The 15,706-nt window shown below is 46.7% G+C and overlaps 1 protein-coding gene across 1 annotated transcript in view; it reads right to left on the bottom strand.

Annotated features, from left to right (window-relative positions):
- The window catches only part of LOC138638923 (oocyte zinc finger protein XlCOF7.1-like), a 65,993-nt gene that overhangs the window by 39,240 nt on the left and 11,047 nt on the right, over nt 1-15,706 (bottom strand). The gene's annotated exons all lie outside the window — the stretch shown is intronic.

Below are 15,706 nucleotides of genomic sequence, written 5' to 3'. Positions count from 1 at the left end.
ATGATCTTCATATCAGATCATCCGATTCCCGGGAAATATGTCGCCTCATGTCCCAAATCATGTGCCAATGTCTACAGTAATGGCAGGCTGATCTCGGTTGGGAAAGATATACCCTGGAACAATTCTGTAAAGCCAGATGAAACGGAGGAAGCGCCACAGACTGACGATTGATCTTGGCGCTGTTCAGGGGTTGATTATCTCTTTCCATCACTCTTCTCATCATCTTCTATGAAAACATTCCTAGGAGACATGTCTGCGGCAGCGGAGATGATCAGGGACTAGAAAATGAGTTCAAAGCACGTGTCCCCTCAAATCACAACCTGCAGAAAAGCATCATTGCGGATGAGCGAGCACTGAAATGCTCAGGCGCTCAAACCAAGCAATTCCTAATGCTCACATGTTCGATGCGAGTAACATGGGAGTCAATGGAGAAGCCGAGCTTTTTTCCTGTAGATCCTAAAAAGAAATGCACAGTGTGGTTTCCGGGATGCTGGTCATGGTGCGCGATGCAGTGATGGGTGGGGCGCACGCGCCCATCAACATAGAGGGATCGCAGGTGACATTTTTATTATATATACCTCTTTTGTATATACTTAGATAGAACACTGCCCCAGTACCCCCTGATGAAGCTACATGCGAAACATGCGTTGGGGTACTGGTTTTGTACATTATGGCACATATATATTACACACACACACACACATCTAGACTTGCTATTTAAAGTGGTATTTGTGATAACAATGTGCCCGTTACTAACCTATAACCACAATGTCGTTTAATTGTTTTTTAATGTTTGTTTTAGTCTTTTTTTAATGTTTTGTTTGTTTGTCTGTCTTAATAAAAATGGATGAATTATTACTGTGAGATATTTTTGGATTATATTTCCTATTTTTCTAGTTGGTGTCAATGGATTGGATAAGACCAGACATAGAGATCTGGGGGGCAGTCAAAATGTTCAAATGCATTGTGAAAGTGCTGAATGGAGGGAGAATAGCATGGAGAAGACCCCTGGAAGCATCTCTGACCCCCAGATCGCTGCTGAGAACAATGGGCTCACACTTTGACTCCACTTTAAGGACTGACAAAACATGCGAAAGAGATGAGAAATTGGAGTTTACAGGGAAAAAAAATATTAAACATTCTCTCCTGTATGATGACTTGTATGTAAGTGTTAGCACCACGTCGGACCCCTGCTCTGACAGGCAGGGTCTTTGGCAGGTGTCTTCACTCACCCATGCTGCAGACCGTTCTTCCCTTCCCCACGCTCGGCACGCTTCCAGCCGATCCTCTATCCATGTCCTTAGGGCACTCCCGCCTCTCTTAAAGAGCCAATGCGTGCACTTGCCATTTCCTCCCCAGCCAATGGCTATGAGACATTATGTATATATTGCTTCCTCCCCACAGGGGAGGTGCCTGAGCAACTTTTCTGTTTTGCAGTCTAAGTTGTGTAAGGTTACATACCTTTCCCCGCTGCACTGAACTGCAGACCCTGCCTGCTGCACTCTGATACAAACACCACCTGCTGCACTGATGTAAACTGTCTGCTGCATTCTAATAAAAACTTTGCCAGCTGCTCCTTCCAGTCTGCCCTCTGGGTCCAGCTGCTGTGCGTCCATCGGTCTGCCCTGGAGTGGCACCTGGCGGTCTTCGGGAGCCAAGTCTAACCTCACCATAAGAGGCTCTAGTGAACAGTCCGGTTCTCACTCAGTCACGCCCCTGCAGTCTCTGCATGGTCCGTGGAACAGTGGTTCCACTAACCACATCTGTGACAGTTTGCTCAGTCCATGGATCCTGCCCGTTTGGACCATGTACCAGGAGCTTTGCCGACAGAAAGAGGTGTTCATACAGATGCAGTCTTTAACCACTAAGTTGGAGGCTTTAATCATCCTTCCTGCAAGCATGTTGAAGCAGCCGTGTCTTCTTCAGAGACTCCCCGGACAGTTTGCCTAGTTCAAGATCCAGGTCCCCGACTCGCAACTCCATCACGTTTTGATGACAATCCAAGGCTCTGCCGCGGGTTCATTAATCAATGCCGGCTACATTTTGAACTATCTCATCACTAGAGTTCCTTAAGTCGCACCCTGGAGGCGAGGCCCTGGCATGGCCGAACCCATTATGGGGGAGAGAGGATCTAATCACCTCCAATTTGCCTGCATTCTTGGTAGCTTTTCGCGAAGTGTTCAATGAACCCAGGAGAACCACCATGGCAGCTTCCGCAATTCTCCGTTTACGTCAGACCAATTCTTTGTGGGGCAATATGCAGTACGCTTTGGCACCCTGGCATCCGAACTCAGATGGAATAACGGAGCTTTGGTGGCAACATTCTGGGAGGGGCATTCCGGAGATATTAAGGATGAGCTAGCCGGTCGAGACCTACCAAGTAACTTCGACGACCTGATCGCCCTCGCCATCGGTATAGACCTCCGCTTCCGTGAGCGTTCTAGTGAGGTGGCACGTGAAAGAGAACCGCGGTGCCTGGTTCTGTCTTTTCAAGGACCGCCTGTTCCTTCGCCCTCCCTTGTCGAGTACTCATCGGAAGCCATGCAGATCGACCTCCTTGCCCTTGCTAGACAGCAACTGAGGCATCGTCGCACTAAAAGCCAGTGTCTGTATTGTGGAGTTTTGGGCGACGCCATTAGAGTCTGACCGGAGAAGCTCCAGTATCTAGGGGCAGCAGTAGAGGTGTTGTGAATTCCGCTCTTGGGCTCCCTCCGGTGGTTGTAAGTGGCACTTTTGTGAGTTCTGCTCTTGGGCTCCCTCCGGTGGTTTTAAGTGGAATGGCTGCTCCTTGGATTTAGCAGTCTGCAGCTGCTTCCACTGATTGTCTATTCTGCTCGGCTATTTAGCCTGGCTCTTTCCTTCAGCTTGTGCCACTTGTCAATGGTTCCTGGTTGGATTCACATCTCTTTGGATTTCCCTGTTATCCTGACCAGTTCAGCAAAGCTAAGTCCTTGCTTGCTCTTTTCTGTCCACAGATTGTGGACTTATCATAGTAACATAGTAACATAGTTAGTAAGGCCGAAAAAAGACATTTGTCCATCCAGTTCAGCCTATATTCCATCATAATAAATCCCCAGATCTACGTCCTTCTACAGAACCTAATAATTGTATGATACAATATTGTTCTGCTCCAGGAAGACATCCAGGCCTCTCTTGAACCCCTCGACTGAGTTCGCCATCACCACCTCCTCAGGCAAGCAATTCCAGATTCTCACTGCCCTAACAGTAAAGAATCCTCTTCTATGTTGGTGGAAAAACCTTCTCTCCTCCAGACGCAAATGCCCCCTTGTGCCCGTCACCTTCCTTGGTATAAACAGATCCTCAGCAAGATATTTGTATTGTCCCCTTATATATTTATACATGGTTATTAGATCGCCCCTCAGTCGTCTTTTTTCTAGACTAAATAATCCTAATTTCGCTAATCTATCTGGGTATTGTAGTTCTCCCATTTCCTTTATTAATTTTGTTGCCCTCCTTTGTACTCTCTCTAGTTCCATTATATCCTTCCTGAGCACCGGTGCCCAAAACTGGACACAGTACTCCATGTGAGTTCTAACTAGGGATTTGTACAGAGGCAGTATAATGCTCTCATCATGTGTATCCAGACCTCTTTTAATGCACCCCATGATCCTGTTTGCCTTGGCAGCTGCTGCCTGGCACTGGCTGCTCCAGGTAAGTTTATCATTAACTAGGATCCCTGTTGTGAGTTCTGTTTTTGGGCTCCCTCTGGTGGTTACTGATGGTACTGGGTGACTTGTCTTTCCTGGGTTTCTGGGTTCCACCTGTTCCATCAGCATATGGGAGTTTCCTATTTAACTTGGCTTTGCTGGCATTTCCTCGCCGGTTATCAATGTATCCAGTGTGTCTTGTTACCTCTGCTCCCTGCTCCTAGAACCTTCTGGACAAGCTAAGTTTGGATTTTCCTGTTTTGTGTTTTGCTTAATTTGGTTTTTAGTCCAGCCTGCAGATATGTGATTCTCTGCTGCTTGTTGCTCTAGTGGGCTGAAATTGCTTTTCATGTACCATGAGTTGGCACATGAGTTCAAGTAATTTCAGGATGGTTTTTTGAAGGGTTTTTCGCTGATCGCGCAGTTCACTTTTGTATCCTCTGCTATCTAGCTTTAGCGGGCCTCATTTTGCTGAAACTGTTTTCATACTACGTATGTGCTTTCCTCTCATTTCACCGTCATTATATGTGGGGGGCTGCTATTTGCTGTGGGGTATTTCTCTGGAGGCAAGAGAGGTCTGTGTTTCTTCTGATAGGGGAAGTTAGATCTTCGGCTGGAGCGAGACGTCTAGGATCATCGTAGGCACGTTCCCCGGCTACTTTTATTTGTGTGTTAGGTTCAGGGTCGCGGTCAGCTCAGGTTCCATCGCCCTAGAGCTTGTTTGTATCTGTGCTTGTCCTTTTTGTGATCCCCTGCCATTGGGATCATGACAGTATAACCGGCCCACAAAGTGTTAATTGTATTGGCTGAAGTAGGAGGATAAGTAGTCTGAGGAAGTTTTTTTTTTTTTTTTTTTTTCCCCTCAGAGTTTGCTGCCTAGCCTTATTGCAGCCTGGCTACTTCCTCCTCCTCTTAATCTTTGAATGGCTCTGATCTCAGCTGTTTATCATGGACGTCCAGAGTTTGGCTTCCAGCCTGAATAATCTTGCCACTAAGGTTCAAAATATACAGGATTTTGTTGTACATGCTCCTATGTCTGAACCTAGAATTCCTGTCCCAGAGTTTTTTTCTGGAGATAGATCTCGTTTTCTGAATTTTAGGAACAATTGCAAGTTGTTTCTTTCTTTGAAATCTCGCTCCTCTGGAGACCCTGCTCAGCAAGTCAAGATAATTATATCTTTCCTGCGGGGTGACCCTCAGGATTGGGCATTTGCATTGGCACCAGGGGACCCTGCGTTGCTTAATGCAGATGCGTTTTTTCTGGCATTGGGTTTGCTCTATGAGGAACCTAACCAAGAGATTCAGGCTGAAAAAGCTTTGTTGGCCCTCTCTCAGGGGCAAGATGAAGCAGAAATTTATTGTCAAAAATTTCGGAAGTGGTCGGTACTTACTCAGTGGAATGAGTGCGCTCTGGCTGCAAAGTTTAGAGATGGCCTTTCTGAGGCCATTAAAGATGTTATGGTGGGGTTCCCTGCGCCTGCTGGTCTGAATGAGTCTATGACTATGGCTGTTCAGATTGATCGGCGTTTACGGGAGCGCAAACCTGTGCATCATTTGGCGGTGTCGTCTGAACCGTCACCTGAGATAATGCAATGTGATAGAATTCAGTCCAGAAGTGAATGGCAAAAGTATAGGCGGAAAAAAGGGTTGTGCTTTTATTGTGGTGATTCAGCTCATGTTATATCAGCATGCTCTAAACGCACAAAAAAGGTTGATAAGTCTGTTGCCATTAGTACTTTACAGTCTAAGTTCATTCTGTCTGTGACTCTGATTTGTTCATTATCATCCATTTCCGTCGATGCCTATGTGGATTCAGGCGCTGCCCTGAGTCTTATGGATTGGTCATTTGCCAATCGCTGTGGGTTTAGTCTGGAGCCTCTGGAAGTCCCTATTCCTTTGAAGGGAATTGACTCTACACCTTTGGCTATGAATAAACCTCAGTACTGGACACAAGTGACCATGCGTATGACTCCCGTTCATCAGGAGGTGATTCGCTTCCTGGTACTGTATAATTTGCATGATGTTCTAGTACTTGGTCTGCCATGGTTACAAACTCATAATCCAGTCCTTGACTGGAAATCAGTGTCTGTGTTAAGCTGGGGTTGTCAGGGGGTTCATGATGATGCACCTCCGATTTCTATCGCTTCATCTACTCCTTCTGAGATTCCTGTGTTTTTGTCTGACTATCGGGATGTTTTTGAGGAGCCTAAGCTCAGTTCGCTTCCTCCTCACAGGGATTGCGATTGTGCTATAAATTTAATTCCGGGCAGTAAATTTCCTAAAGGTCGTTTGTTCAATCTGTCAGTGCCAGAGCATACTGCTATGCGGGATTATGTTAAGGAGTCCTTGGAAAAGGGACATATCCGTCCATCTTTGTCCCCTTTGGGAGCAGGTTTTTTTTTCGTGGCCAAGAAAGATGGTTCCTTGAGGCCTTGTATAGACTATCGTCTTTTGAATAAGATTACCGTAAAATATCAGTATCCTTTGCCATTGTTGACTGATTTGTTTGCTCGCATTAAGGGGGCTAAATGGTTCACTAAGATTGATCTTCGGGGTGCGTATAATCTTATACGAATAAAGCAAGGTGATGAGTGGAAAACCGCATTTAATACGCCTGAGGGCCATTTTGAGTATTTGGTAATGCCTTTTGGACTTTCTAATGCTCCTTCAGTCTTCCAGTCCTTTATGCACGATATTTTCCGTGAATATCTGGATAAATTTATGATTGTGTATTTGGATGATATTTTGGTTTTTTCTGATGACTGGGAGTCTCATGTTCAGCAGGTCAGGAAGGTGTTTCAGGTCCTGCGGGCCAATTCCTTGTTTGTAAAAGGCTCAAAGTGTCTCTTTGGAGTCCAGAAGATTTCTTTCTTGGGGTATATTTTTTCCCCTTCTACTATTGAGATGGATCCCGTCAAGGTTCAGGCTATTTGTGACTGGACGCAGCCTACATCTCTTAAGAGTCTACAGAAGTTCTTGGGCTTTGCTAATTTCTATCGTCGTTTTATAACTAATTTTTCTAGTGTTGTTAAGCCTTTGACGGATTTGACTAAGAAGGGTGCTGATGTTGCTAATTGGTCTCCTGCGGCTGTGGAGGCCTTTCAGGAACTTAAGCGCCGGTTTTCTTCTGCTCCTGTGTTGCGTCAGCCAGATGTTTCGCTTCCTTTTCAGGTTGAGGTTGATGCTTCCGAGATTGGAGCGGGGGCGGTTTTGTCACAGAGAAGCTCCGATGGCTCAGTGATGAAGCCATGCGCGTTTTTTTCTAGAAAGTTTTCGCCGGCTGAGCGGAATTATGATGTTGGTAATCGGGAACTTTTGGCCATGAAGTGGGCATTTGAGGAGTGGCGTCATTGGCTAGAGGGTGCTAGACATCGTGTGGTGGTCTTGACTGATCACAAAAATTTGATTTACCTTGAGTCTGCCAGGCGTCTGAATCCTAGACAGGCTCGTTGGTCACTGTTTTTCTCTCGTTTCAATTTTGTGGTTTCATACCTGCCAGGTTCAAAGAATGTGAAGGCGGATGCTCTTTCTAGGAGTTTTGTGCCTGACTCCCTTGGAAATTCTGAGCCCTCTGGTATCCTTAGGGATGGGGTGATTTTGTCTGCTGTCTCCCCAGACTTGCGACGTGCTTTGCAGGAGTTTCAGGTGGCTAAACCTGATCGTTGTCCGCCTGAGAGACTGTTTGTTCCGGATAATTGGACCAGTAGAGTCATCTCCGAGGTCCATTCTTCTGCGTTGGCAGGTCATCCTGGAATATTTGGTACTAGAGACTTGGTGGCCAGGTCTTTTTGGTGGCCTTCCTTGTCGAGGGATGTGCGTTCTTTTGTGCAGTCTTGTGAGGTTTGTGCTCGGGCTAAGCCTTGCTGTTCTCGGGCCAGTGGATTGTTGTCACCTTTGCCTATCCCGAAGAGGCCTTGGACGCACATTTCCATGGACTTTATTTCGGATCTCCCTGTCTCTCAAAAAATGTCCGTCATCTGGGTTGTGTGTGATCGCTTTTCTAAAATGGTTCATCTGGTACCCTTGCCTAAGTTGCCTTCCTCCTCTGAGTTGGTCCCTCTGTTTTTTCAGAATGTGGTTCGTTTGCATGGGATTCCTGAGAACATCGTTTCTGACAGGGGATCCCAGTTTGTGTCTAGATTTTGGCGGACTTTCTGTGCTAAGATGGGCATTGATTTGTCCTTTTCGTCTGCATTCCATCCTCAGACGAATGGCCAGACTGAACGAACTAATCAGACCTTGGAAACTTATTTAAGGTGTTTTGTTTCTGCTGATCAGGATGACTGGGTTACCTTTTTGCCGCTGGCCGAGTTTGCGCTTAATAATCGGGCTAGTTCTGCTACCTTGGTTTCTCCTTTCTTTTGTAATTCGGGGTTTCATCCTCGTTTTTCCTCTGGTCAGGTGGAACCTTCTGATTGTCCTGGAGTGGACATGGTGGTGGATAGGTTGCATCGGATTTGGAGTCATGTGGTGGACAATTTGAAGTTGTCCCAGGAGAAGGCTCAGCAGTTTGCTAATCGCCGTCGCCGCGTGGGTCCTCGACTTCTTGTTGGTGACTTGGTGTGGTTGTCTTCTCGTTTTGTTCCTATGAAGGTCTCTTCTCCTAAGTTCAAGCCTCGGTTCATCGGTCCTTATAGGATCTTGGAAATTCTTAACCCTGTGTCGTTTCGTTTGGATCTCCCGGCATCGTTTGCTATTCATAATGTGTTTCATCGGTCGTTGTTGCGGAAGTATGAGGTACCTGTTGTTCCTTCTCTTGAGCCTCCTGCTCCAGTGCTGGTGGAGGGAGAATTGGAGTATGTTGTGGAGAAGATCTTGGATTCTCGTGTTTCCAGACGGAAACTCCAGTATTTGGTCAAGTGGAAGGGTTATGGTCAGGAGGATAATTCTTGGGTGGTTGCCTCGGATGTTCATGCTGATGATTTGGTTCGCGCTTTTCATAGGGCTCATCCTGGTCGCCCTGGTGGTTCTCGTGAGGGTTCGGTGACCCCTCCTCAAGGGGGGGGGTACTGTTGTGAGTTCTGTTTTTGGGCTCCCTCTGGTGGTTACTGATGGTACTGGGTGACTTGTCTTTCCTGGGTTTCTGGGTTCCACCTGTTCCATCAGCATATGGGAGTTTCCTATTTAACCTGGCTTTGCTGGCATTTCCTCGCCGGTTATCAATGTATCCAGTGTGTCTTGTTACCTCTGCTCCCTGCTCCTAGAACCTTCTGGACAAGCTAAGTTTGGATTTTTCTGTTTTGTGTTTTGCTTAATTTGGTTTTTAGTCCAGCCTGCAGATATGTGATTCTCTGCTGCTGGTTGCTCTAGTGGGCTGAAATTGCTTTTCATGTACCATGAGTTGGCACATGAGTTCAAGTAATTTCAGGATGGTTTTTTGAAGGGTTTTTCGCTGACCGCGCAGTTCACTTTTGTATCCTCTGCTATCTAGCTTTAGCGGGCCTCATTTTGCTGAAACTGTTTTCATACTACGTATGTGCTTTCCTCTCATTTCACCGTCATTATATGTGGGGGGCTGCTATTTGCTGTGGGGTATTTCTCTGGAGGCAAGAGGGGTCTGTGTTTCTTCTGATAGGGGAAGTTAGATCTTCGGCTGGAGCGAGACGTCTAGGATGATCGTAGGCACGTTCCCCGGCTACTTTTATTTGTGTGTTAGGTTCAGGGTCGCGGTCAGCTCAGGTTCCATCGCCCTAGAGCTTGTTTGTATCTGTGCTTGTCCTTTTTGTGATCCCCTGCCATTGGGATCATGACAGATCCCCAAGTCCTTCTCCCTGTCAGATTTACCCAGTGGTTTCCCGTTCAGTGTGTAATGGTGATATTGATTCCTTCTTCCCATGTGTATAACCTTACATTTATCATTGTTAAACCTCATCTGCCACGTTTCAGCCCAAGTTTCCAACTTATCCAGATCCATCTGTAACAGAATACTATCTTCTCTTGTATTAACTGCTTTACATAGTTTTTTATCATCTGCAAATATCGATATTTTACTGTGTAAACCTTCTACCAGATCATTAATGAATATGTTGAAGAGAACAGGTCCCAATACTGACCCCTGCGGTACCCCACTGATCACAGCGACCCAGTTAGAGACTATACCATTTATAACCACCCTCTGCTTTCTATCCCTAAACCAGTTACTAACCCATTTACACACATTTTCCCCCAGACCAAGCATTCTCATTTTGTGTACCAACCTCTTGTGCGGCACGGTATCAAACGCTTTGGAAAAATCGAGATATACCACGTCCAATGACTCACCGTGGTCCAGCCTATAGCTTACCTCTTCATAAAAACTGATTAGATTGGTTTGACAGGAGCGATTTCTCATAAACCCATACTGATATGGAGTTAAAACAGTTATTCTCATTGAGATAATCCAGAATAACATCCCTCAGAAACCCTTCAAATATTTTACCAACAATAGAGGTAAATATCCATTCTGTGCTTTCTGTGTTTGTCCAGCTTGTCAGTATGAATTAATTCAGTGTAGCTGGAAGCTCTGGGAAGCAGATTTACCCTCCACACCTTTAGTCACGTGTGGAGATTTTTGTAAACTATGTGTGGATTTTTTGTAGTGTTTTATACTGACCGCACAGTATTCCATCCTGTCCTATGTATCTAGCTAGACTGGCCTCCTGTGCTCATCGTGGTTTCATTCTGTGTATGTCTTTTCCCTCTCCACTCACAGTCATTACTTGTGGGGGGCTATCTATCCTTTGGGGATTTTCTCTGAGGCAAGATAGTTTTACTGTTTCTATCTTTAGGGGTAGTTAGATCTTAGGCTGTGACGAGGTGCCTAGGGAGAGTTAGGAGCATCCCACGGCTACTTCTAGTGTTGTGTTGAGCTTAGGGACTGCGGTCAGTACAGGTACCACTTCCTTCAGAGCTCGTCCCATGTTGCTCCTAAAACACCAGATCATAACAGAGAGGCCTCCCTAGACGGAAAGGACATCTCCCTACCTCGGACCCTTATGGTAGCTGTGACATCCGGTGAATCACAGTTTGTTGAGTCGGCGTATTTGGATTCCTAGGCAGCTGGAAATGTTATCCTCCAGGCAGTAGTGGATCGGTTCCAAATCCCAGTTCATCCACTCAAGAATCCCCTGGCTATAACATCTGTCGATGGGAGACCTCTTCAGGAGACGGTTCGTCTGGCTACTGAGCCACTAGAGGTCCTTATTGGGATGCTTCATATGGAGGAGATTGTCTTCTATGTTCTTTCCCATATGTCTCACACCTTTCTCTTTGGCCTACCATGGCTACGGCAGCACGAACCTGTGCTGGACTGGAGAACTGGAGAGGTGCTTCGCTGGGGACACACCTGTCATGAGAAGTGTCTGGCTCCAGTACGTCCAGTTAAGGCCCCGTTTTGTCCGGCATCGCTGCCCTGTTTGCTGCTGGCTTATTGGTCCTTTGCTGACGTTTTTGACAAGGAAGAAGAGACGTTGCCACCCCACAGGCCATATGACTGCCCTATCGACTTGATTCCCGGATCTAATCTACATTGCATATAGGCCGAATTTACCCTCTGTCCTCAGCTGAGACTCAAGCTATGTTGAACTATGTTCAGGAGAATTTGGCCGGGCGGGTGGGGGGGTTCATTCAGAAATCATCCACTCCTCCTGGGGCCGGGTTTTTCTTCGTTAAAAAGAAGGATGATCACTCCAACAATGTATTGACTATCAAGGTCTTAACCACATCACGGTGAAGAATACCCTATCCCATGGATTCCTGAGTTGGTCGACCGATTAAGAGGGTGCCAGGATCTTCACTAAATTAGATTTAAGAGGCGCCTACAATCTAATCTGCATTCACCAGGGAGACGAATGAAAGACTGGTTTTTAACACCAGGGACGGACATTAAGAATACAGAGTGATGCCCTTCGGTCTCAGTAATGCACCGGCAGTTTTCCAAGAATTTGTCAATGACATCTTCCAGTACCTGCTTTATTCCTGCTTAGTCGTGTATCTAGACGATATTCTAGTATTCTCAGATCTGGCCTCCCACAGACGAACAGTTTGGCAGGTTCTTCAGGGACTGAGGGAGAATCGCCTCTACGCAAAGTATGAATAATTCGTTTTCGAACAGTCCTCTCTTCCCTTCTTGGGTTACATTATCTCAGATACCGGACTCAGGATGGATCCTGAGAAAGTCTCTCCCATCCTTAAATGTCCGCTGTGAGAATCAGACTGCACTCAGATGTCATCCGAGTGTAGTCCTATTGTGAGATCTTTTGGAATACCTGGGGTGGACCCGCAGATCCACGACAACGAACCTCCCAAGGGTGAGCTGACCAGGTAGACCACCCCCTATACAGGGAGCGTTAGGGGCAGCCCCAAGGGAGACTATTGCCGCAGAAGCTGGAACACGGAGACAGGTAGTAGGAGGTACAAAATAGGGAGCTAGGCGTAGGATGGACAAAGCGGGGTAAGGAGAAGTACAGTTAGGTAAGAGCTGGGTAGAGGCGAGACCAAATGAGCACTGCGAAGGGGAATACACAAAGGAAGCAAGACAGGACAGAGACACCAGACTAACAGAGTACGGAGCGGACACTGGGAGGACTGGACTGGACGAGGAGACTAGGAAGCCTGGGAGAGACAGAGAAGCTGAACTGGCTGGACAGAGCGGAGACTCAGAACAGGCAGTGCAAAGACAAAGGTGGACCTGAGTCACAGAAGCACAAATGACAGACAGGCAAGGAGCAGAGGAAGGAATCGCCTTAAATACATGGAGTGCTGGAGGACTTCTGGGTCATGGTCCTCCAAGATCACAGAGAGGATATAGAGCGCCTGAAAATCAGAAAGAGGAAGTGCTGGAGTGAGCGGTGCGCACGCGCACCCGACGAAAACCAGGGAGCGGAGAAGAATGAAGGAGAGGATGGGCGCCTGCAGGAGGAGCGCATCGCAGCGGGTAAGAATAAGTGGAAGGAGTGGCCGTGACAGCCGCAACCATTGTGGGGGGAGAAGGGGATTGGAAATCAAAGCAATTCAGCAATTCCTTGGCTTTGCTAATTACTATCGGCAACTCATTCCTCACGATGACCGCTTCTATCTCTGCTATGACCCAAAAGGGAGCCGATCCGAAGAACTGGTCCTCTGAGGCTGAAGAGGCCTTCTGCTCTCGTAAACAGTCCTTCTCCACCGCTCCCATTCTGCATCTCCCAGATTTGAACAAATAGTTCTTCATAGAGGTGAACGCATTCTCATTAGGGGCTGGAGATGTGCTCATCCAGAAGTCATCCTCAGGTCACCGCATGTCCTGTGGTTTCTTTTCTAAGGCCTTAGCCGCTCCTGAGCGTAACTAGTCTATCAGGGACTGAGAGTTACTTGCCATTAAATGGCCTTGGAGGAGTGGCATTACCTACTGGAGGGCGCAATCTATCCAGTGGTCATCAACATGGACCATAAGAACCTGGCGTATCTCCAGTATGCCCAGAGACTTAATCCGCGCCAAGCTAGGTGGACTTTGTTTTTTGCAGCTTAAACTTTCTTTTGCATTTCAGGTCCGGAGACAAGAAAGTCAGAGCAGATGCCTTCTCTCGTTCTTTTCTGTCTGATCAAGAGGAGGATCCACAATTTATCATTAAACCGTCTAAGATAGTCACTGTTGCTCCAGTCAGTCTGTCAGGAAGGAGCGAGTTTTGTCTTGGGACCACTTGTCCAAGCTGGCTGGTCACGCAGAACAAAGGAAGACTCTACAGATGATTTATCGCCACTACTGGTGGCCATCCATGAGAGAGAGCTATGCTTACGTGGCTGCCTGTCCGATTTGTGCCCGCAATAAAGTCCCCAGTGTCACGATTCGCACCGTGACTGCCACCAATATGCCACAATCGGGGTGACCTTTGGCCAGCCCACGGCTATTACATGTGCAGGGGGGCTTATCTTAGTTATCCCTCCACTGCTCCAATGTGATGGAAACACACACAGGGCTATTGACCTCAATTTACCGCAGGGGCTTATTTTAGTTATCCCACTGCTCTGCAATATAACACGAACTGCAGGGATTTATGTATATCCCGCTTTACAGTTCCGCTTGAAAACTTACAGCTCTCTGGTGCCCCCCTAACTCTCAGGTCAGATTAGGTACTGCACCAAGGGTAATTAGTCGCCAGAAAGGCTGCCTGCTATGTACTAGCTATTGGGCACGCTGCAGCGAGGCAATAAACTACTCCCGCTCAGGCAGGAACAATAATTACCAACGCCGCCATCGCTACAACGACTCTTAAAAGCACAAGACACGGTATGCCGCCACCAGCTCCGATTAACGGGTCCGAAGCTAACCCAAAACAGTAGTGCAACTCCCTTCCAGAGACTGAGGGTACGTTTTAGAGCAGGGAAACGAAACTAGTCATTTAAATATTTTACTCCGAAAGATTAGGCAGTGTTTATAAAAAGATTACAAGGATGTTACAATAAGAGACAATTGAAAGTATGTACAAAGCAATTCTAAAATAACATGGATTAAAGAAGAAAGATAAAACTCACATGTTCTCAGATCATTTCAGGCAAAACCATGCTGGTAGGCGGAGCCCTAAATGTCCAAGTGCATCAGGAGGTCTGGATAGAAACAGCGCCTCAGGCAAAACTGAAGGCTGGGTGAAGTGCAGAGACTTCTACCTGGTTGGCTGTGACATCACTAAAAAGGCTGGTTTTCCCTGGACCCTCCCCTCTCCTCAGACATATAGATTTCAACAGCAATTCTTATAATTGTCATATCTTCGCTCCAGAACATGTCAGAATCACAGCACACCCCTCATTCATCTTATTTTACAATTGGCCTTCTATTGGTACCAAATTCGCGCTAGTTGGGGCACACGATTCCGGAGAAATTCGTACTTTGTACCCGTTGGGATTAGAGGCTCGTGCTTACAGTGTTTGGCAGATCTACCGATGGACGTTAGCAATATGTACTTATTATTTTCTTAGCCCAAATTGGTGGCCCAATATCTTACTATATTAGAAGAACCTCCTGTCTTAAGAGAGAAATCAGACCAGTTTTAGCTGGTACAATTGTCTATTGCAGCTACAGAGGTCGTAAAAATTCTTTTGGTGGGAGGGAATGAGGGATTTAGGATCCATACACACACCCACACACATCTCAGCAAGCAGAAACATAGAGAGAAGCCCACGGTGTGCTACCAGGGAAAACTAATAATCATATTACATTTTATACATTATCGTGACACCAAGACAATTTCCTGACAGTTCTCTCCTGCCGTTACCCATACCATCTGGTCCATGGTAGCACATAGCTATAGACTTCAGTACGGATTTGCCAGTATATGAGGGTTGGACAGTCATCGGGTAGTCATGGATCGCTTCTCAAAAATGGCACACTTTACCCCATTGTCTGCTCTTCCATCCGCTCCTGAACTGGCTGACAGCTTCATTAAACATATTTTCTACCTAAACGAATTTCCTCGTCACATTGTGTCTGATCGAGGTTCGCAGTTCACTTCCAGATTCTGGAAAGCTCTCTGTAAACATCTGGATATCGTCTTGGATTTCTCATCGGCCTATCAACCCCAGTCCAATGGGCAAGTGGAGTGTGACAACCAAGTCCTGGGCAATTACCTGAGACACCTCATCAATGCCCACCATAATGATTGGGAGAAATTGCTTCCCTGGACTGAGTTCTCGTATAACAATCATATTGGAGAAGCCTCGGGAGAGTCTCCGTTCTACATTGTGTTCGGTCGGCAATCCGAGGTTCCCCTCCCGGTGACCGTTCCTTCTGATGTCCCTGCGGAAGATGTTCTCTCCAAGGATTTTGTATAACTAGGATAGTCACTGATGGAGAAGGGTCTTTGTGTAATAATGTGGCCCCATATGCTCTAGGGCAGTGTTCCCCAACTCCGGTCCTCAAGAGCCACCAACAGGTCATGTTTTCAGGATTTCCTTAGTATTGCACAGATGATTGAATGCTTGGCTATCCAGGCAATGCAACTATCACCTACAGGTGCAATACTAAGGAAATCCTGAAAACATGACCTGTTGGTGGCTCTTGAAAACGGAAGTTGAGGAACACTGCT

Source organism: Ranitomeya imitator, chromosome 5 (genome assembly GCF_032444005.1).
Source record: "Ranitomeya imitator isolate aRanImi1 chromosome 5, aRanImi1.pri, whole genome shotgun sequence".
Lineage (NCBI taxonomy): Eukaryota > Metazoa > Chordata > Amphibia > Anura > Dendrobatidae > Ranitomeya > Ranitomeya imitator.
The sequence above is the reverse complement of the archived record's forward strand: the minus strand, read 5'-3'. Positions and strand labels throughout refer to the sequence as shown.